The 24,290-nt window shown below is 32.5% G+C and overlaps 1 protein-coding gene across 3 annotated transcripts in view; it reads right to left on the reverse strand.

Annotated features, from left to right (window-relative positions):
* The window catches only part of LOC110999181 (protein gustavus), an 80,702-nt gene that overhangs the window by 38,674 nt on the left and 17,738 nt on the right, over positions 1 to 24,290 (reverse strand). The window contains exon 1 of one of the 3 annotated variants that reach the window (XM_045632792.1): positions 2,747 to 2,864. The exons of the other annotated variants lie outside the window; for them this stretch is intronic. The gene's annotated coding sequence lies outside the window, so the exon portion shown is untranslated. Of the gene's footprint in view, positions 1 to 2,746; positions 2,865 to 24,290 lie in introns of those variants that run through there. 3 annotated transcript variants of the gene reach the window in all.

Genomic DNA, 24,290 nt, shown 5'->3' on the forward strand with positions numbered 1-24,290 from the left:
ACTCGTTAGCCAAGGCTTTCCACTTTCAACAATCTACCAACTTAATACTGTCCAATTGTACCGGCTTAGCACAGCTATTATTAATTAATCACTTAATAAGCCCGTGGCGTTACAACCCTTGCCTCTTTACTCTTTCTTGACTCAAATATCTATTTTTTTAATATGCCACTAGGTGATGGGCCTTCTGTGCCTCACCGTCGAATTTTTGGCTTTCAGCGTAAGGGTACGGGGCTGGGAGCAACGTACGCATTTGCACGCCTTTGCAAAATAACCAAATGAGAAGTCTTAAATAACTACAATGGCAAGGATATCAAGCGATCTCTTACAGCCAGGTAAGGTTAAATGAAATATGACAAGCGTAAGACCAGCTAAAAATAATAATCAATATCTTGAACAATAAAAAAATATTAGTAAGTACTATTGATTACTTTTTTTCTTTAAATTTGGTATATCATATATATAATCCCCTGGTAACCTGAGGGTTACCAGGCCACTGATTTTACCTAATCTTTCATCGTGCTAGTAGTTCTCCAAATATTTCCCTTGCTTAAATCGTCCCCACAATTAAACTTTAAAAGCAATAAAATCAAAAATACAAGCATAACGTGATAAAGGAAACTGTTAGAAGCATCTTATAAAACAAATACAATGATGATAAGATAGCTGTGTAGAGGCTCATTTTAATACAACAAAGCTTCAGCCAAAGCGTCTAAAATATTACAAAGATTGTATAAATTAATAATTTCATATCTGAAGGATCACACTTCATAACGCCAAAATGGCAAAGCGCCATTTTATTGCTTCCTTAATTAAATTCTTACAAACAAAATGTAAATAATATATTTCCGTAGTCATTAGCACGATTTAATATATAATTATATTATAGACCACCTGTGAGTGGCGTATAGCCCGGATCAACGCAAAAATAAAAAAAAAACAAACTCGAATGCGAATAAAAAACTAAATAATTATATATTTGTGTCCCTCCTCATCGCCATAGTGGCGCTACGGGAGGTGTTCTTATTAACTGTATTTTTCTGTTTCCAAGCCTTTGCATTGTAATGTCAAAGGCTTAGAAATTGGATCATTCCGTATTTTATACATAGGATAACGATTGTCAATGTGGCACCAATAAACGTTATATAGTACACTTTAAGGTTCACAATCGCTAAGCAAAGCGATTGCTGGTATAAGATTGACATGGAAATGCCAGCCTTATCAGAATGTACTAAGACTCAAATTACTTTTTAAATAAAAGTCTTACCGCTGCTCAGTAAATGTTACGTTTTATTCTGAGTCCCTATTTACAACAAAAATGTTATATGTGCACAATCTAAATATTTTTATGTAATAATGAATTATCGTTTAATTATTATTGTTTGGACCATTCCTTCATCCCAGCAATTTCTCAGCTTCTCAGCAAGGCTGTTACAAAAACAATTTCTAAAAGAACTCTACCTCGATCGGTTTCAATAGAAAAACTACGCTCGTCCTGAGCAGAGGTCAATCGGAGGATAATGTGTTCACACCTCTACAACTTATATTTTTTTTTGTTTGTAAATTTGATGTTTTTGCCATGACAATATGCATAAATGAAAATAGAAATAGTAAATAGTATTATTCTCAGTCATTATTCAAGTCTTGAAACATACGTCATATTATTAATATATTAACTAATTAGTGGATAATCAAGTAAAATATATAGTATATCTCTCTACCCAATGAACGTGGTTGCAACCGCAGCGCGCAGGTTAATAATGATAGACTATAGATCAAGTAGCACTGTTTAAACTAAAGTACTCACTTGTCTCTTTCTATTATATTGGTTATACACCGTGATGAAAGAAGACAACAGTTGCTTCACGGTGTGTAATAAAAACTACACCTATGTAAAGTGCCTCTAACGGAAAACGCAATCGTCATTATTCATACATATATATAAATAATCACCAAAAATATTAGCAAAGAAGAAATACATATTTTATTTAATATATGTATTTCTTAATCTAGTTTATTTGATGGTTTCCATCTCTTTTATGTATAATTGTATCTACCTATAAAAATCTAATTTTACTGATTTTAATTTAAACACATAATACCCCGCAATTATTATTAGTCAAGTCAGAGATGTTTTAATACAGATTATGTTATAATATCTGTATAATAAAAAAAACACAAAAATTTAGTTTTCTGAAGCAATAAATAAAAACGATTACGTATGTTACTGCAATGGACAGGGGTCAAAGATAACAAAGTCTGACGTTCCACTTCTGTTTTGAAGATAACACTATCACACTAAACACTAATGTAGAATATATTATATTTCTTCATTTTACATCTTCCGTGTTCACAAGACCTTTAATATAAGCTATATGCGTAACGTTATATATATATATATATATATATTAAAATATTTAACTTCATTGTAACAAACTATTAAATTGATTTCGGAATATTTTAGTGGAATATTTTAATGATTTAACATATAAGTAAATTGATAAGTAATGCCTTTAGCTATTACCTAATGACCTAAGATTACAATCCAATGTTCTTGTACATACTATGAAAACATTTAAAAACTACTTATCAACCATAAATTAGTATATGTACACTAAACGAAATAGGTTTCACTATACATTCTATAAGCGTATTTCTGTACCTTGATTTCAAGTTCAATCTCAAGATTTGTCGAACCATTTTTGTCTTAAGCGATTTTCACTGTCCTATACTTAAGATAAAAACATACCTCGCAAGTATAACAGTCCACACATGTCGTATTATAAGCACATCAAACACAGAACGTCAATAACACTAGATACAACACGTAATGCCAACGCGCCGAAAGCAACTGGGACGCTCTATTATAGCGGCCCGTGCGCAGGTTGACGGACCATTTCCCCCACACTGGCCCGTTAGACGTTGTCGCATTGATTTACGCTTACTAGATCGCGAACGTAATTAAAGAAATTAGTTCCATATTCAAACGATAAGCAATGTTTGCCAGTAAAAATTCGTTCCATTTTCGAAACACTGTAGAATCGTTGAATTTTCTAAATATGAATTTCTCGATTTCTTTACGCTAAGAACATACCATCAAACATTTAATTTATTTTTAGTTCCTAGTTTTATCTTCACTTATGTTATTAAAATCAATCAAATTATAATAGTTATATTGTATTGATGTGTAAAATATGTCTTTCTTTTTCATCCTCCTCCTCTCCTCCACACACACAATTTTTTTATACAACAGGAGTAAACGGGCAAGAGGCTGACTTGATGTTAAGTGATACCAATAGATACTCACATTGCCAGAGGTCTTTTAAGACTCCTCTCTTTTCTTGAAGGACCCTAAGTCCAATTCATTCGGATATAAATAGGTACTCCTGACGATTTCCAAATAATTACTAGCCTTATAGTTATACCTTTAACTCTTCGTCACATCCAGAAAGACAGCAACAAGTACTTTAGTTCAGTTCTTAATCTCTGTAGTCTTCTTTTCTGCTGGTTTTGAAAAGCCCTAGCCGTAGCATGAAATTAAACAGTATTAGACATTTATTTTTACGGACTTTACGCTTTCATACAGCCTTCAAAGACCAATATAAACATTTGTTTTTAGAGACTATATAATAGTGATTGTTCCCATATCCAATCCTTAAATGACGCTTGATTTTTAATATCGATAACTTGAAGACCGTGAAAATGTTACTTTTACATTCGACTTTTAAAGAAATATGTTAATAAGGCCCGCATGCGGCTTGAAAGTCATAGGACCCTGAGCAAGAAATCTTTCGATAATCATATGAAAATGTCATGCCAAAATTGTTCATACAGTCACCACGAAAAACGAAAATCTACGGAATATCTTTGTCGTTTATAGAAGAAACTACCACCGTTTTATCTAACACATTATTATTATTATTAGAGCTTTATTTAAAAATTTATTAATATAAGTATAAGTTGTTTTAGTATAAATTAGTATTGTCGCCTCAGAGTAAAACCCTATATTATCCATTTCTCTTTAATTTTCAGATCAAATTGACGTGTTTTGGTTATCTTACATTGAAAGCGCAAAATTTTATTCATGCATTTAACACAGACCAAGAAAACAACTATGTATGATTGTTCAATCATATGTGTAAATGTGGAATTTTTATTAAACATTTTTTTGTACTATCATCAATAGTTTTCGCAGCGCAGCGATGAAAGATATTAAATAGGAATTTTTTACACGAACATTATTATATAATAATGTAATTATTATATTGTATTGTAGTTTTAGTTGGGTACTTCATTTTTTAATTGCAATTATTATCCTAATAAGTAATAATGTATTAAAATAATTTTAAATATCAGTGCAGAACTTTTTCAGTTACCTAAATTAATACTTACATGCAAATCTTTCCTCTTTACAATATTAGTATAGTTAAAACAGTTCCTAGGTGCGGAAACTGAGATCACACTACATACGCTTGCTGTAAGTGTTCAAACGACCACAAAAACTAGAGATAACGCAATATTATAAGTGTACTAAGGAAACAAACGATATGCAATTGCAGGGAGTTTAGTAGAGCGATTTGCTTAACCGTTATGTTCAACTTTTTCCAATGCATTCGTGTGCAAGGCCGTTATTCACCGGTTCAGAGGCAGGTGCGGCGAGCCTACGTACTCTTGCGTTCCAAAACCCATCCTGAGTAAATGTCATAATCTTAAATATTTGGTTACTTAAAAGCAGAAGCATACTACTATAATCCTCTATTGTCGTATTAATTTTTATATACACGTCAAAATCTGTTATAATGACATCGAAGAAAATATCAGTAGTCCAAATTTGGTCGATAGTCGTAAGAGAGCCTTATATTTATTAATATTATTTTAGACTTTCCGATACTTTACACCACATAAATGGCAACTTAAGGAGTAATAAGTATCAGTAATGTTGTTCTAAACGATGTCGTCGTTAACGGTTTTGACTTATCTTCGTGTAACATAGGAACACTAAGTTTAAATATAAAAAAGAAATTAGTGTTACATCGCAACATGGCTGTTAATGGTAAATACAATTACTTACGAGATATTTGATAGTTTTGTTTGTACGCAAACAATTTAGTACTAGAAAAAATATTTCGTAATAATTTAACATATGTGGCAACAGTATTGATACTGGTAATGGGTCAGTTTTTTTTAATAGAACAGGGGGCAAACGGGCAGGAGGCTCACCTGATGTTCGAACTAATTTTTAATTTGATATAACTAAGGGCAAACGGGAAGGTGTCTCTAAGAGATACCAATTAACACTCCATGCCAAGGGCTTGCGAGCAGTAATTACAATACCATACTGCCACAACGCACGCATAGCCCATACGAACACCTTATACACCCAGAACATCAAGTGTTTAATTAAAATAGCAAGTTAAATTGCTTGCATTGTTCGTATCAGTAGTTCTGAAGGACAACGTGATCAATTAATCGCCAGAAAAACCACATCGCCAACATTGCGCATAATTTAAAACCTGACGATTCTTTATACGGCCTTACGACTTTCAAAATATTTTTTACCTAATGTACAAGAAAACCTTGCGACGCAGCCTCGGTGGCGTGTTAATAGAATTCATAAATTTTTGGTGTTGCGGCATTAATTATGTTATTAAAGTTAATCAGTATACAATTTTTTCTGCGGGTATTTGCAATCAGCCCTCAGGCTATGAGCGAGGTGTTCAGTGGTGTTGTCATGTGGAGTGGTTTCTCATTGGAAGCATCTGCTCTCTTCTGCCTGTCTTCTAGCTCTAGAATATGGTGACGTTTTACTCGTTTCACATACTACGTATATATAACCTTTTACATATACAAGCAGTATTAACCTAATGGCTTCACCGTGCTGCTCTCATCCTTGAGTTCATTGGTTCGATCCCTGACTGTGCATCAATCGACTTTGTAAGTGCTTATTAACATTTGCTAGAACGGTGGAGGAAACCATCGGGAGACAACCAGGCATGGGTTTGCCTTGGACCCAAAATGTCGACGGCGTGTGTTAGCTACGGGCTGATCTACTTGCCTATTAACAAATGATAATGAAACAGCTACAGAAATCTGAGGCTCAGACCTAAAAATGTTATAGCGGCACTGGTTTATATACGGTTCTAAATATACTTATTTCAGCGCATCAAAATCGCTGAACGTTACCTCTTAAATTTGTTCACATAACCATTTCTTTTCGTTCCATTTGAAGACCGTTACATACCTGAAAGAAGAAAATAAATATGATTAATCTACTTAATTAAAATAAATACATTTTCAAATTAAATTTAAAATTAGCTTAGAATTTCTTTGTGTGTTTTCAAGTCGAACAACACAATCTTAGGCAAAGCTACACAACATAAAACTTAAACTATGCACAAAGTTGCATACTTAGCAATACCTAATGTATTGCCATAAACTTAGATTAGATGACAAATATGTATCCAAGGCTAATTTAGCGAGACCCATATTTCAACCTGAGATTTTTTAGATACATGTATTTTAGCAATATAAAGAATTAATTACAATTTAAATATTAAAAAATAAAATAATTCAACAAATTTTAAGCAGAAAATTTAGGATATACTAGCGGACAGACGTCATTTACACGTCTAAAGTATTCAGAAAAAAAAACAAATTGTAAATCTAAAGTCTAAACTACTTGAAAAACATCATCAAATCCAGCTGTTTATTACAAACACACGCACAGATTTATTATATGAGGATTATATTCTGAAATATAATCCATAAAGTTTTTATTGCGGAATCTATAATTTAGAAAGATTAAAAGCAGCAAAAACATCGCAAAACTAAGTAGCAAATTTGTTCAATGTCACCAATGTGCTATTCAAACACGAAAAGTCATGGTTTACGTCAATCAGCACAAAACAGATGACGCCCGCTAATTGCATATAAAACATGTTTTGTAAGGAGGTCAAGTTCGGATAATGGCATTGGCTATATAAGCAATAGATGCTTGAGGCGGCAGCTATCTTTGCCAACAAGTGGGTAAACATAGAACCGCAAAAGATTAACACTAATTAACCGCGAAACAGCCACCCACTTTATTCTTACAGTTTTTATTAAAGCTCATATTATACAATAAATTATTTTCTATTTCGATATAAATTGCGTCTCTCCATTCGCAGGCCTTAACGTCTTCTGAATCAACAATATTGGGCAACACGATTTTGTAACTTATCGGACTCCGTGCTGTGAGGGTCACATCCTTGTGATATAGCGAGATGGAAATGTTAGCTTACAACAATGTGAAGAAAACATAAACCTTTGAAAGCGTATCACATGCAAATTATCATAAGAGGAAGAAGACATTGGGTATATCTCTGATGAAATGACGTGATGACGTCACGAAAAACCACTGATGGCAATAATACTATTCCATGAATTGTATTCCATTGACCAGGAGTAGTATTGGATTACTAAAGTTCTTGACTGATTAAAGTCAAGACCTGTTATAAGGCCACTAAACTATTCATATTTGGTGGTAAAACCGACAGTCGTAACAGCCGATGACGTTGAAAAACCACTGATCGCAATAATACTATTATTTATTAGGATAACTAACGTTCTTGACCAATTCAAATAAGTTGTATCATTGAAATAAAGTCAAAATCTGTTATAACGACCCCGAAGGGACTATTCATATTTGGTGGTAAAACCGATAGTAATAGCCGATGACGCTCTAATTAAGAACCTTATACAATAAAATTCAGCCGGGACCTTTAATTTTGGTCAATATAACCGGTATTTTGTTGGTGTTAACGGTTTTGACTGTATATATATACTAACAAAATTCTCTCTTTAGCGATCACTTTACCTACAATCATGCCTTATGTGTGAAAACATCCAAAGAACTATACATCGAAGCTGGTTTAAACTTTACAAAGCCTTCAAGACTCGTTTTCCATAAGACAATTTAAACTCCGTGTCGTCACAATGGGACCTTGTGATACGAGATGGTAAGCGAACGTTGCAAGGTCAGCAATCAAGAACAAACGAGGGTTACGTATGAAATAGCAGCTGCATTACCGTAATAGATACTCAATAATTATACCTTAGTTTAGCAATTATAATCTTGATTACAATACAATAATACTTTAATACAATTTGCTTCCGAGGTTGAAAAATAACTTTATTAGACAAAATAAAAAAGGATGGATAGTTGAAAGTTCACTGGCTTTTATACCAGTCTCTTGCATTCGACAAATTATTGATTTTAGGTACTTAATTTCTGCTAAAAAAATTGTTTCACACAAAGAATACTTTCTGCTTTAACAAAAACAGGTCGAGAAGATGTTGCTTAACAATGTTACTAAATGTGTAAAGTTTTAAAGAGATAGTAAAGACTCTGAAAGAGCAAATGCGTTGGGCGAAGATAGTTCGCTTTTTGGATGTCTTATATATATATCAAGGTTTGCGTTGTGTAAAATCTGTTTGGTATTTCCATACCTTGTTTGTCTAACTGTTGGTTTCCTGACGCTGGATCTGTGTAAGACTCGTACGCCAAAAAAAATAATTAAATTTTGACATAAGTGATTGTTCGCTCCAACTCCCCACAGAGAGTTGGAGCCATCTCTCAATAATTTATAGCGCCTTAAGCAGTCCAAGAATATGATAATTTAGAATTGTTTGATGTATTTATTAGACAATTACTTGGAAAGGGGAAGAAGAAGAAGAAGAGGGCACCCCAAGAAAAGGTGGTTAGAAGAAGTAGCGGAAGGAGGAATGGAGAAATAAAGCAATAGACAGAGTCTTTACCGTCCTTTACCCGCGATGGGGTTCGATGGTACTAAATTTAGCTAAGATACCTATAGAATATATAACAAGATAAATAAAATAATGTATACAATGTAAAAAAGATAAGCTGTATATTATCTTTTTTGTCACGATTGGAAATTAAACGGGCTTTATTATTATAACTTAAACTTGTCATTAAATTTTATTTAGCAAATACGTGTATTTGCTTTCGGTAAATAAGATTCGACATTGAGGACAATAATAAAACAGCTGACTAAATACAACCAAGGATTTATCCTTAATACACATAACAAATAACAAACATTATATAACAGAAAACATTCAAATGACCAAACATAGTACATTGAGTTTACGCTAAGCTATCAGTGCATATAAACAAATTCTTTAGTTATGTAAATTATTCGATGTAATTTTTATTGAATATATTCACAATTGTTCCATGCCTCGTAGGAACACGATTTATCTGTTCTTAGCTAATTAGGAAAAGAGTGTGTGAGGAAATATTAAGCAGCGGGAAGACTTTATTTAGAAGGAATTTGTTAAATATTAATGCCAGTTTAAATCTAGTAATATACTTAGTTTCGTTTTCTGTTTCGCATATTTCGTTTAACAATCTAATCTGTTTTGGTTTTGCATATTTTCAAGTGTTTTCTTTTATAATGTATACGTGTGTAAGATAACTTAAGATAACTAAATAAATAAATTACACAAAATAGGATTTAATCGATTTAATTAAACATAATTAAAGTTATTGATTTCACGTGAACTTCGCTTCAAAACGAAGAAGTATGAATGGAAACGAACCATTGAATTGATAACAAATAGCGAGATTTCCAGAATTACTGATTAGGAATGTTTTATTAATATTCCACTCATAATTGACCTATTCTGCTTGTTAAATTAGAATTTCATCCATCTCGACTCGAGCGGTAGTCTTGAAAAAATTCAGAGCTGTCAAGATGTTCTGAATGCCATAAGATGTCATCGATACGGCCAAGTGCTCACTCAAATTCTTGTGGCCGCCTCGTCGCTCCTCTCCTGTATACATGAACGTGCGCGCGCAAAGCGATCAATATCCATGACTGCGTTACTTCGCAAACTAAAATTTCTGAACTCATTTGCTCTTAGTGACAATATGAAACTCAAATTTTAATGGCCGCATCGGCAAGTGATACGTCGGTACTTAACTCCAACTAATACTTTACTTAACTGATACTTGTAAAGTCGGTTCACTATCAGCCCGCATGTTCACTTAATGTTTCGTAGTTTTAATACATCTCAATACTCTCATGTGTCAAACTTAAGCGAAGCGAAACAATTTAAGGAATGATAATAATCCAACTATATAGGTCTTGGCCTCAGAATGCATGCGGTTCTTTATTTTTCCTTTACAGTCAATCGAACCTACGGCCTTAGGAATGAGTGCCGCACACTGGAGCCAGTCTAACACTGCTATACAAAGAACATCGGTCTTATTTAAAGTCGATAAGTCTCAAATCTGTTGCATTTAAATGCGGAAACAAAACATTTTTGACATGAAACATTCAATATTTATGCTTATTAATTAAGAAAGGTATTTTTAATACCTATTCATAATTCCGACTTAAGGAATTAATAATCGTTCCGTTTATAGAGTAGATTTATTTTCGGCTTTTAGACACGAAAACGCGGATTTCCATCAAAATTGCGGTTCAATATTACAAGTTGCATACAATTTTATAAATATCAACCTGTGACAGTGTGTGTAAAATATACCTCGTATTCATTTCTTAACTACCCGATGAGTAAAGCAAATCTTACTACTTAATTATTTAGTATTTACGAAAATAATAATACTATACTCTTAGGTAAAAGTACTAAATAATAATTTGTCTAGATTAATCAAGAGCACTAGTAATTATTTTTCCTACGACTTACGAGATATATATATAGAATAATCACATCATATAGGATTTCTTTAGTATTAAATTATTGCACACAGTAGTAGATTATCATTACAAAAATGTTACAACTACTTATAAAAATACAATCTCCTACAACTCACAGGATAAATGGTCCACACAGAATTGTTTCCACATTAGTGAAAGCGTGGTAGAGGAAGACATATTCACAAACTTAATGCGAAATATATGGCGGCACGTCGCGCGCAATGAAGAAGAGCGGTTGAGGCCTTTACTTGACAAGCGGATGAGGAACTGGATATAATATTATCCGAAAAAGCGTTATTTATTATAAAAATTTTGTCAACAGTCTACGTTTATATAAACCCCGCAAGCATTTTATAAACATCCTCATTTCTGAAATAAAAAACAAATGACGAGCGTTTCCGATTTGGTCCACGGCCAAGAAGTCAATGGTAAAGTTTCGGTATCTATTACGTTCCAGTCGAGACTATGACTTCCGTATGTCAAAATTCGTTTAACACACAGGAGTCATACTCAGCCCTGTATTTGGAGTGTATATCAAGAGACATCTACTTCTAAGCATATGCATAACAAAAATGCTACGTTTCTATTGTATTAAATTAAATTTGCCTAATTACGATTAATTTACCCTTAAAATCTATTAAAATAGTATCTTTAAATGTTTAAAAAAACATTAAGCTTCTTGTAATTTATAAAGATACTGATAGCTTAAGCAATATCCGACTTTATTTTAAGGTCGTCAAATCATTTGCCTACAAATTCTCACGTGCGTTTTTAGATACCTTAATAATGTATTAAATTCACGACTATTTATAAAAAGATAGATCCAAAATTTAAACAAAGTTCTTTACGTATATATAAGTTGACAAAGTGACATGATAATTTTAACGAATTAAATTTTTAATATTTTTAAAATACGTACAAACATCAGCCAGTTACAAATAAACACACAATGGAGGTACGCGTCACAGTCATAATGACACGGGTGGGCGACGCACTGGGTTCAATGACCGGTGTTGTGCATCTTCCAGGTAGTTTTAAAGTGAGCATTCGCACTTTCAGGCAAATCCAAAAAGGTAAAGGGAACCGTCAAAGCTTTGTTTGGTTCTATGGACCTGCATTTGGGAATGCAACGATTGCCACGACAGCTTCAAACTGTTTCATAAAAATAAAGTAAATAATCTATAACAACGTGTAGATACTGATCAATAAGTTAAAAATAAAAATCAAACTGATTTTATAAGTCTAAAATACGTAACATGGGTACGAACACAAATTACGTCCAAGAAAAATCCGAAAAGATTTAAAATTTACGTATTTACAACATATATATACATATATTATTACAACTTGTATGGTTGCTCGTTATCTTTCATTTAAAATAAATAATTAAGCAACTTTTAACTGTTATCCTTTATAATGTGTTATTTACAAAAGTCATCTTAAAGTCGCCGTTAACTTACAAAGTTAAAAATTTAATTTAAGAAAACACAAAAACCCGAATTTAAAAAAAAAACGAATATCAAACCTTTCTCAGAAATCTAAACTATCGTTTTTTTAATTCTTGAAAGTTTAAAGGGATTTTAAAATACACGTTTCCAATATAGCGCTCTCCAACTGTGTCGTACGCACGTGGTGTTGTAGTTAAATATAAACCGTAGGTTCAACGTACGAGGGGGCGATACGGCTAACCTACAATGAACACTCCTTCACTATTCACTAATCCATGAATTAAGTTCATGTTTATTTAGACCGGTGTTTCGTACCTGCAAGAACTATTTAATGGCCTTTTCTTAAATCTGAAACAAATACAGTTACACTGAAATTTATGATTCGATTATCTAGCTATATAGTACCTACTCAAGATTTTGTATATCTTTATTGAGTTCAAAAATAATAGATATTCCAGCATACATTACATTTTGTGCATTATTAAAATAACGTACTACAGTTCACAAATAGCCATCTATTAACCCTATCAATCCTGTCCCTGCAAATTCTTTAACTAAATCTTATAATTCATTTATAAGACTGCTCGTTTTTTTTGTGATTACAAAAAAATATATTTGAACCTTGTCGTAATGTACCTACTAAACCGATTTTGGAAATTATTTTACCATTAGCAATCTCGGTAAACGCAAAAATTTAAAAACTTCAGTGATAGATTTGCAACGCCCACTACGGTCGAATGACATTACTTACAAACGCCTAACGATGAGAGATATATGATTAAGATTAAGAGAAAAATAGAGTTTAATAGTGCCTATAAAAAACCCAGCTTACTTTTATATTATATTCAAATAAGTTCACTGCGACATCTGTGGCAACTCAAAAACTACAAACGCACAGAATTAATTGCGGTTTTCACCAGCATCCTAGATGAATCCACGAATTCGTGATAAAGGTTTAGCTACATAAATCTTCAAGGTTTACGGGTTAGCCCATGCGAAGTAGGAGCGTATCACTAGTCAACAATAAGACAACTACAATAGACATAATCATCATATAATTGAAGCAGTTCATCTAGAAACCTTAGTAAAAGATAGGACAAACGTCATTCGATATTTTTATTATGATTACTATTTAATTACGCCCATTATTTAATTCACGGTGGAATAAATACAAAGACATTGAGTTAAAGGATAAATTGTGATTTATTCAGTGTTTCCGCAAATAGAACTTATATTGCGAAGCGATGGCAAATATTTTAATTATGTACATTTTGTAACCATAGTGATTCAATGTTTTTATATATAAAGACATATTTACTTACAATTACGGTAAATTTATCCTGACAAATGATTATATAAATGAATGAAATTAACTGATACTTAAGTTTAAACAACAATAATAACTAATATTATAAACGTAAGAACTGTACACAGTAGAGATATCACATCATTAGAGATGGGTTACTCACGCCCGAAACCAATAAACAATCCACAATCACAATCCACAAGTGAAAGATCGATCTCCTATCTGCAACCCAATAACCAAACCGAAGAAGAAGAAGAATACGAAGTCAATCCATTTTTGGCGACGGTGGAATGCTATCTCTTCCCTATTTATACTTATATTTCATAATCTGGTGTAAGTTAAAATTTTAAGATAGGATATTGGGCACAGTTTGCACAACTGTAATTTTTTCAAAGCTCCAATCCATTGGATCCAACCGCCCATGGATAGTATGTATCGACAGATGGTTATTACAATTCGTCGATTGGTTATTGGCACCCTTTTAACAATATATGGATTGAGATGGATAAGAGGTTATAGGGTTTGGCCGTTAACACACATGTTTCGCAACTTGAAAATATAAAATTAGTGAATTCACGCCGACGCCCCAGTGCACGAGTACCTAGTGGTTAAGAACTTCTTCTGAAGTGTTCACACTGCAGTTGCGTTCGAACCCAGGCTGTGAATAAACTTGAACGAGCGAAGTTCTCATACACGTCGTAAGAAAACTTGTGTTAATGAGTTTCAAGCACACAAACCGGCTTGCTTAAATAAAAGTAATAGTAACAAAAAAAATCCTTGGTCATACGCCTTTATACAAACTTTTAAGTCATTTAGTACTTAGTAAAAATGAACATAAGCTTAGGAAAGATAAATGGAATTACATTTCAGTCAAGTTTCCAAAGGATGGTTTTGTAATAAGGAATAATAAAACTTAAAACGAACACAGAGCACACTACATTAGACTTAAAACATTTAATTTTAAGTCTTATACAGAGAGAGAATTAAGTGTGTCTAAGTTAATGTAGAATTATTTTATTTTTTCGTTATTTTTAATAATATATATTTTTTTTAATTTTCTGACAGCTAATTGTAAAATGTCCAGGCTATTTAGACATGACAGATATTGCAAGCATAGTATTTGACTTTGTGATAGCGAATATGTGTTAAGCGCAAACAAACATACAAAGGTACAAAGTGTCTTTAGAGCGTCGAAGCTTAGTGCTAGGCACGCCTTCCAATTATCAAACCCAATAGCAATCTGATAAACGGGAGTATTACTTAATAATACTATAAATAAAAATGACTCTAAAATAATGTTACTAAGCAAAACTCGAAGGCTAGATCAATTATAGTAATTTTTTTATATGTATTTAGCAGGGAGAGTTGGAAAATTCGCGGAAAAGCCTAAAAAACAGTTTTAATACCGGAAAATCTAACAGTCACATCGAAGTAGTATTGTCACGAAGTTTGCGTGGGCTAGTTAATAAAATAATATACTATATCTTTGCCAGACGATACAAAACATTCATTAATTATAGTGTAACAATTTAAAGTCTGAACTCTAAATCTGAGGATTTCTGAGGAGTGGTATTAAACTTTTTTAAGTTCAATATCCTTTTTTAACTGATAATCTCAAAAGACAAAGAAAATTTTATCTTATTTAATTAAAGGTTTATTAAACTGCATAAAACAAGATGTTATACCGTGATCACAATAAAATAAAATCTAAAACCAATATTAAAATACTGTACATGTGAATATTTTCAAAATCTAAATAAACTCCTTTATTCATAAAGGTTAACCTAATATACACTTATGACAGTCAGTAAACAAATTAATAGTTCTAAATTTACATTTACTGCCAGTATTCAAATCAAGGGCGTAGAACGGACGAGAAGAATCGTCAACGAAATCACTCTTTCAAATACGTTTTAATTTTAGTATATAACATATTTTTCTTGCACATATATTGCTCTTAGATAAAACGCTGCATATATTTATTCGTTTTATTTGTCTGCAAGACGACATACGTATGCGAAATGTAGACAAAGAACTGCGCATGACCTTGCTTCATAGCCCGTGCTTTGCAACACGGAAGTGGCCAACGAAGCGACGCCCCCACCAGTTTAGGCACACGAATTAACAATTATGTTTCTATGGGATTCTCGGAATGTGTAATTAATTTATCGTACTGCAAGAAGGTTTTGTGTTTATTTATGCGAGTATCATTTAAAAACCCTGAGTCGTAAAAAGGCTGACTTTTAGTAGGAAAAACCTGGGTGCCTTAAAAAAAATAAAAAAATAATAATTAAGACGATTATTATTCCATCATTTAAAAATACACAAAACAAATATATTTTATGAGACAGGAGGCACACAAGCAGGTTTTCAGCAGCTGCCCACTGAAGTATTTCCAAACCAATTCGACTTAGGGTCCTTCAAGAAAAGAGCGTACCAATTCTTAAAGACGTATCAGTTCTGAAACTTGGCGATTGAAAAGAGTGGCGGAAACTTTCTTGCCAGTTACTCTTGCCCGCTCTACGCCCTTGACTTGTGAACTGGTAGTAAATGTAATTTACAATTAAAAGTATCAAAAATAAAAAATATTTAATTAAACTACAACTTATAAAATGGATTTCAGATTGTGGCTTGCATATAAATCGTTCGTGTAATACTATGAAATATATCAATGCAATATTCGGAACGTGCCTCTATCACTAACTAAAAATAAATTGGTAAATATTTCGTACACAGTACGAATGATATTAGTCACGTCTTGCAATATAAGCGAAAATAAATTTAAATGACAATTCAAATGAGCAACAAGTATGCAACTTTATGTGTACCAATCTCTGCTCTATGATGTCATCTATAAAATATAAACGTATTTATTTCTCTATATAAAATTTTTATAAGAAATTTCTGTTTGAGTCTCTCAGTTGCAATTAGCATTTTATATATACAGTTAAAACCATTTACGACAACATCGTTTAAAACAACATACATTTTAATCCATCTGCAATCAGCTTGGCTTTATCAGATTTTATTTGAAGTTATGGCTATTCTATCTATATTTTTTTTATTCCCTCCGGAAGACTCCGTAGACTGTCAGAAGTTTCGCCCTTTTCAGTCGATACACAGTGTCCATCGTAAATAAAAAAAACTATAACATTTGCACGGTTAACAAACCAACAATACAAATTAGTATTTTTCGTAAAATTCTACTCTTTTCATAACAGTGTATTTTGTTAATTTATCTACAAACATATTCCAATAGCCGATAAAAGTGTCGATAAAATCGTTAAACATCTTGATTGTAGAAAATGTTAGAACGGAAATACTTCGCGGAACAAGGAATATGTGGAGTTTTATTTGACACAACGGTTCTTCTAAAGATGGTGAGACTTTACTATAAAATACTATTAAATGGCTCCTATTTCTATTCTTCCTGAACAGTATAAAACTAAATGCAATGTTGAAGTGAAGCTTCTTATTTAAGCTTTTTCATAGACATATAAATTTAATGAGTATGTTGAACGTACTACAATTGCCATACTTGATTTCAAAATAGTTTTCTTGTGATTTATCAATTGTTTAAATTTGGATTTTTCTGTTAATTTAGTTAATTTTCTGGGCTTTGGGACACGCCATCTAATATGGGTACCATTAATATGGTTACATATAAACAATTTATTATTTAATTATAATATTATAGACTACTTGATTGTCGTTCTTTTTATAAGTATACTTAACTCATTTGTTTTATATTATATGAATACAAAAATCATAATACTATAAATTCGACGAGGTACCAGGCTCACATATGACGTGAAGAAGTACATAAATTATATAAATATTCTCATACAAATATATCAGTGCGATTCATTCTACTCAAACACTGAGTCAGACTGCATTTATGTTAAGAATTCAGTGACATTGCGTTTTTAAATTTCGAATGCCATTCAGTTTCGTGTTTACTCTGCGCGTACACTGAACCCGGCTAAAATATAACTAGTTCTCGGAAACAAAGGGACTTAATGGCGTCCCTTATTTAGTGATGATAATGGACGAAGAGGGTACCGCCTTTGGAGTTTGTAGAAGGGTATAGAGTACTTTACGGTATCAATAAGAAAAAGGTTTATTTAACAGCAAGATAATAATAAAAAAAGTGCGTGTGCTTATACTTCTATGTTAGAAGTTATACTTCTTTGGCGTAACAAGATGAAAGTATTGTCAATTTTTTTATTAAACGACACTAACAATATAAAAAGGTTTGATACATTGAACGTATATTATAACGCCTTATCTACTTAAACAAAGTTTATTTAAATATCCCACAAGAATTGAAATGTTGTCTACAGCTAACTTCAGGGTGTCGGTTTTTTGTGACGGTGAGAAAAATTTACTCTCATAAATTTTCCCTAACGCGTCAAAAGAAGTATCACAGTGTATATTACAAAGTTTTAACAACACGGCAGCACTGCGTTGCAAACGTTTTTGTATGCAATTTAGAAACTACTTCTGCCACAACATGGAATCGTGCGCTACAGAAAAGAACGAACCGCGCCCTCAACGCTACACACTGTCGCAATACAAAGTATGTGCTATATACAACCCCCAACCCACACATTAATTATTGATATAACTTATAAAAAACTTATATCACCTAAGCCTAGTTCACACGAACTTTTCCTTCACAGTACGAGCGAGAATTAAACGCGTACATAGAAAGATATATATATATATATATATATATATGTTGTAAAAGGACATAAGAACTTAAAAAGGCGCAGCGCTAACCAGATCCAACTCCCTCACAATCGTAGTCCGCAATATCGCACACAACTACCCAGGGGACTCTTTGGATCGATAAAGGGTCCCCCACGCATAGCATAAAAATATCTTGTGAAAAGAAAATAATAATAGTATTTAATTAACACTGCAAGGTTGCAAAGACATGGCTTCAGGGTTGAACGGCGCACGCTAAACTTAAGACGGTATCAATTGTTTGTTAAAGGCGAAGCCATTACAGAAAACCAAATAATAAATGAGATAATTTCCATCTCGCTTCTGAGTTCCTAGTTAGTTGAGAAATAATACTATACTATTTCTAGTTATCTTAACTCGATTCAGAGGTTGTTTTAAAAATTAGTTTTGTATTCGACTTAGGGTCCTTCAAGAAATTAAAAGGCCGACAACGCACTCGCGAGCCCCAGTCCATGGGCGGCGGTATCACTTAACATCATGTGAGCCTCCTGCCCGTTTGCCCCCTGTTCTATAAAATATATATATATATATATATGTGTTATATATATATATATATATATATATATATAAAACACAGCGACTAATAAAATGATTAAAACTTTGCTCGTCCATCGCATACCGGCTCATAATAGATCGCGTGCCGCCCTCCACTTACCAATGTTTTTCAGGTAAATTACGTTCAATCGATAAGTAGCGTTTATGCATTACACTCTGAATTATATTTAATGCGTACATCTAGGTACTATACATATCTGATAACCCGTTTCAAATAGCGAACGTTGCATTGAATGTTTTGAATGTAGTGAATATTAATCATGTAGCTTGAAACGACGAGACACGATACAAATTAACTTTTTTTTAATGTCCTTAATCATCCTCCAATTACATTAAAGGCAAACGAACTCTTTTCTTGAAGGACCCTAATTCGAATTGGTTCGGAAATACTTCAGTGGGCAGCTGGCTCCACAAAGCCGTGGTGTGCGGAAAAAACTGCCTTAGAAGTTGTGGAACGACAGACGTCGATGTGATACGGATGGTATTTTGTATTTTACCTTGACATCCGAAACTAAGCTGCAGGTATTAGATTGAATAACTCATTTCAACACTCTCCATGGTAAATGTGGTAGAAGATGCAAAGACCCCACATCTCTAAGCAACGCCGGGGATCATGCCGCACGGAAAGTGACTGGTAGTCGACGATTGGAATCGCTCGTCGTTGAATACGGTCAAGTGGAAGGAGATGGTACTGGGCAGCTCCCGCCCAGAGGTGAGAACAGTACGCCATGTGAAGCCGAATTTGCGCTTTATAGATTTGCAGATTAAAAGTACTTAAGAATATAATCCTTTTTATTTAAAGATTTTAAAATTATTATATTATAAATAAACAAACAAAAAACAACATACTCGTTGGGATGATGAGATCAAAAAAGTAGCCAGCCCAAACTGGAAACAGACTGCACAGGACAGAAACAAATGGGCATCTTTGGAGGAGGCCTTCACCCAATAATGGGGTTCCTACAAATTATATTATTTAAGTATACTAAAATCTAACCAAGCTAGCTAATAATACAATAAAATAATGTAATAGTAAATATTATCTAGTAGTTATATTTGTAGGAAATAAAAAGGCTTTTTTATTTTTATTTTATTTTTATTTAAGTATATTATAAATGTTACATATACATAAATGACAAACACAAACCAGTGGCTTCAGAGAGAGCTGGTGGTATTCAGAAAACCTACGAGCGATAAATCAGTGTAGAGAGATAAATGAGAGTATAAATATTTTTTCTTCGGTTAACCCTTATCTACAATACCCTTGTGTCGCGCCTTAGAATCTGAATAAATTCTGAATTTTGCATCGGCGACATAAATCTAACTACCGGCAGCCATGAATCGTTTTGAATTTTTATTTATAAGATTGTATGATATAATAAGAGGGAGTGGTTTTAGCCTATGACTTTTATCTCTAAGGTCATAGGATCTCGTCATCCGATCTCCGTCTGTGCCCCGATACTTTTTAAGAATTTCTATATGCGTTTCATTCGCTCGAACGGTGATGGAAAACATCGTGAGGAAACCGTACCACCATACTGTGAAATTTCTGGGCCTGGTCCATTCATTATTGTTCAGATGATCAGTATTGTTCTTTGTCGAGCAAGCCAAAACAAATACTAGAGCGATATACTTTATCGCACTCAAAGAATTCCTATAAAGTCAACAAATACTCGTTATCAAAGTAGAGAATGCTTCAATCGACCAGCAAATATTAATTCTCCATCAAAATTCCTATTTTAGCTAAAAGGCCAACTTTAACTTAATAAAGCCAAGATGAGTTCAGAAAATTGGATTAGGCCCTCGGTAAAAGGGATACAAAGTTTTAAAAAAGAAACCACTGCGCTGGAACTTTATTATTTTAAGTTTAATTAAAGTGAACGATAAACCGAACACTATCAGCCGCACTCAGAGACGTACTTTATTTATAGACTAGCTGACCTGGCAAACGTCGTCTTGCCAAACTACTACCTTTAACTCAGCGCCATCTGTTAGAATTGTATCAAATAATAAACAAATGTTAATGTTATCGTAATTTTAGTAAGGATGCCTATTTTTTTGAAAATGAAATATAGCCTATGTCACTCAGGAATGATGTAGCTTTCCAACAGTGAAAGAATTTTTCAAATCTGCCAAGTAGTTTCGGAGCCTATTCAATTCATACAAACAAACAAACAAAAAATCAAACCTTTCCTCTTTATAATATTAGTATAGATTAAGGATACAAGTTCAAAATAAATGATTAGTGCTTTAGGAAGAGGGCAGTGTAAAATCTTTTATAATATCTCTGATCCTGATAGTATAAAAATATAATCGAAAAAAAATTTAGCTCATAAACATAGCTTGCACATTTTACTAATATTTCTTTTAGGTTTTAGTTTAACTTAGTTTTGACTTAATGTGAGATTTAATGTTAATTATTTATGCACTTCTGTATGTAATATAAAGAGGGTAGGTAATTTACATTACCTACCTATCTGTTGGTGATTTTTTTCATACGAGGTTTTCTGCCCGTTGCGTAATAACTTATGTAACCTGTTTTATTATATTATGTTTGTTAAGGTAACGAAGTGTAAATAAATATATAAGTAAATATGAATCGCAGAAAAATCAAAATGTGGGTAGATACCCACTTTTGCCGCTTTTGCTTCGCTTTGACCGCTTGCCTATAAAAAACAATAGTACTACTTATTGTAAAATTTGTCTTCTCTACGATTTATAGGGACAGACATTTTTACATACACTGATATTTTTTCCGGTTTCCCAACTCTTCATTATTAATATAATTAAAAAAATAATAGTTGATACCAGATCAATTTACATTCCTATACAGTTTACAACATTGATCATTCAGTGCACATATTACAAAAACCGTTCTTAATTCGAAATGTCACCTTGGTACTTCATGGCGGATCCTCGTAATCTATGTATAACCAAGAAAATAAACGTAATCAGGTTTCAGATAAAGTGTAATTTTATTCATGCATAGTTAAAACGTTTTATAAACAACAAAATCAACAGTTCACGCTACTTGAACGCCACGGCCTCAGAGCACAGCTATTTATTCAGTACTGTTGTGTTTTGCTTTAAAATTTTCAAGAATTGCTATTTTCGCGTATTGTTTGTATGTAGTAACTAGTTGTCACGTAATTCGGTCGTAGTATGATGTTATATATAGATGCCTCTAGGCTAAGCTATAAACTAGACATTCCTTGATAAATGGACTTTACAAAATAAAAATAAATCTTCTCCAGTAGTTCCGGAATTTAACGCTTTAAATTCATTACATTTATATAATTAGAATATTATTCGACCATAACAAAACGAGCTAAATAATATGTCAAAGGAAAAACATTATTATTATCAAATTTACATTGGTGTAACTTCAGTAATATTCTTAAATTTTTGTTATAAAGTTTTGACAAAATGTTCTTAGTACACGCAACCCCAGTAGAATGTTAACAAAACATTTTCAAATGTATTTTTTAGCTTTGACCGTTTGTTTATATTCAATTCAAATTCAATTTTATTCAAAAGCTAAATACGACAATTCAAACAGCAGTTTTTTATAACATTGTCACAATCAAAAAAAACTACTAGATAATAAATGATGTATAAATAAATAATATATTTAGAACTTAGGTAAGGTCTCCATGGGGTAGCAAAATCTTCCACATGTTAGCATGTTTCTACTAAAAAGATAGGACATGAAAAAAATCGTACGACGAAACGAAGCTCGTATAACTAGCATATTTTAAAACTAACCTAATCATTTTAATATACATATATGTATCAATACTTCTATAAATAATAAATTAACCGGCTAACATCGGACATACATTATATACAAAACATATTATACAAAAAAACATGCTACGTAATAATCCTTAGAAACCAGTCGTAATTGCCAATACATTTTTCTCTATACATCTGAGAACCATTTAATTTGCAATCTAATCGTTTGATTTGTATCTGGTAACATATCTGGTATAGAACAGCTTTGAATGTCAAGAGACATCTAGTACGTATACGTTATCAGACCGTCCATTTTCTACTTTTCTATTAGTTATAAGATTTTTTATTAATCGATTGTTTTTAAAGCATGAAAAACGATTTTTTTTTTTATAGAACTGGGCGCAAACGGGCAGGAGGCTCATCTGATGTTAAGTGATACCGCCGCCCATAGACACTCTCAAAGCCAGAGCGCTCGCAAGTGCGTTGCCGGCCTTTTAATAATTGAAAACAAATTAAGGATGACCGCATCAAAATGTTATTGTAAAATTTCATGTATTAAACACTATCATTAAACGTGCCATTGTTATCCAACAATTGAACATGTACAAATATTGATTACGTCACTTATGTATGAAACAAATGACATATTTATAATTACTGCATTGAAACAGATTATAAATTGTGTTTAATATTATAACTAGCTATTGCATTATTGAATAATAGACAGATAGACCTTTTCCAGCTTATAACGCTTATATCAGATGGGTTGTATTTCTTTTAATTTATAATTTTCTCTGATCGTATCTTATTAAATCGTCTAATTTACTTAACGTACCTCAAAACATGCAGCCCTTTGACGCATTGCCGAGTTTAAAAAATACGATTTCCATAATATTACTATGGATACAGTAAAAGAAACTACTTATCTATTTTTGGAAAATTTTCCTTGCCTAAATTGCATATATTGTGTCAATACTAATATCTACCTAGTCTAGCCATAAATACTGTTACATAAAAACTTTTCTTTTTTCAACTTTTTAATTATTTTGAATTTGGAACACGTATATTATTATAAAAGTCCTTTCAACTTTGCGACATTTCACATATTGTTTCGAGTTCATAATCAAATAACAATATGACTGGGGTGTATATAGATTCGTGGCCAAACAGATTAAAGGCCAGTATATAAGCCAAAGGTAACAGAACTGACGGCTGTAGGTATAGTTATTCGACACGGTGGCATATTTTTAGTGCATCAAATACGGACACGTATGTATGTCCATATAATTTTTATTATCGTTTGTGCTTCAAATGGTTAAGACATTGTTTGAATACCAATGTATATAACATTTTTGATTTGAAATTATGTTGCCTCTCATTAATTAGATTTCAACAAAAACTCGAAGAGAAGAACATAATTAGCAATAAGCAATAATATATTATATATATTATTCTGTTACAAAAGTGTTATATAAATATATATAACTAGCAGACTCGGCCAAGCGTTGCTGTGGCTAAGGTTTTTGTTATATTACATAGTAGTAAATTAATCAAGGGAAACCGTAGGAGAACTTATGTGAAACGTTGGTACCACGACACGGACCTAAACTAAACTACCTTTAACTCAGCGCCATCTGTTAGAATTGTATCAAATAATAAACAAATGTTAATGTTATCTTAATTTTAGTAAGGATACCTATTTTTTTTGAAAATGAAATATAGTCTATGTCACTCAGGAATGATGTAGCTTTCCAACAGTGAAAGAATTTTTCAAAT

This window comes from Pieris rapae, chromosome 21, assembly GCF_905147795.1.
Source record: "Pieris rapae chromosome 21, ilPieRapa1.1, whole genome shotgun sequence".
In the NCBI taxonomy this organism is placed as follows: Eukaryota; Metazoa; Arthropoda; class Insecta; order Lepidoptera; family Pieridae; genus Pieris; species Pieris rapae.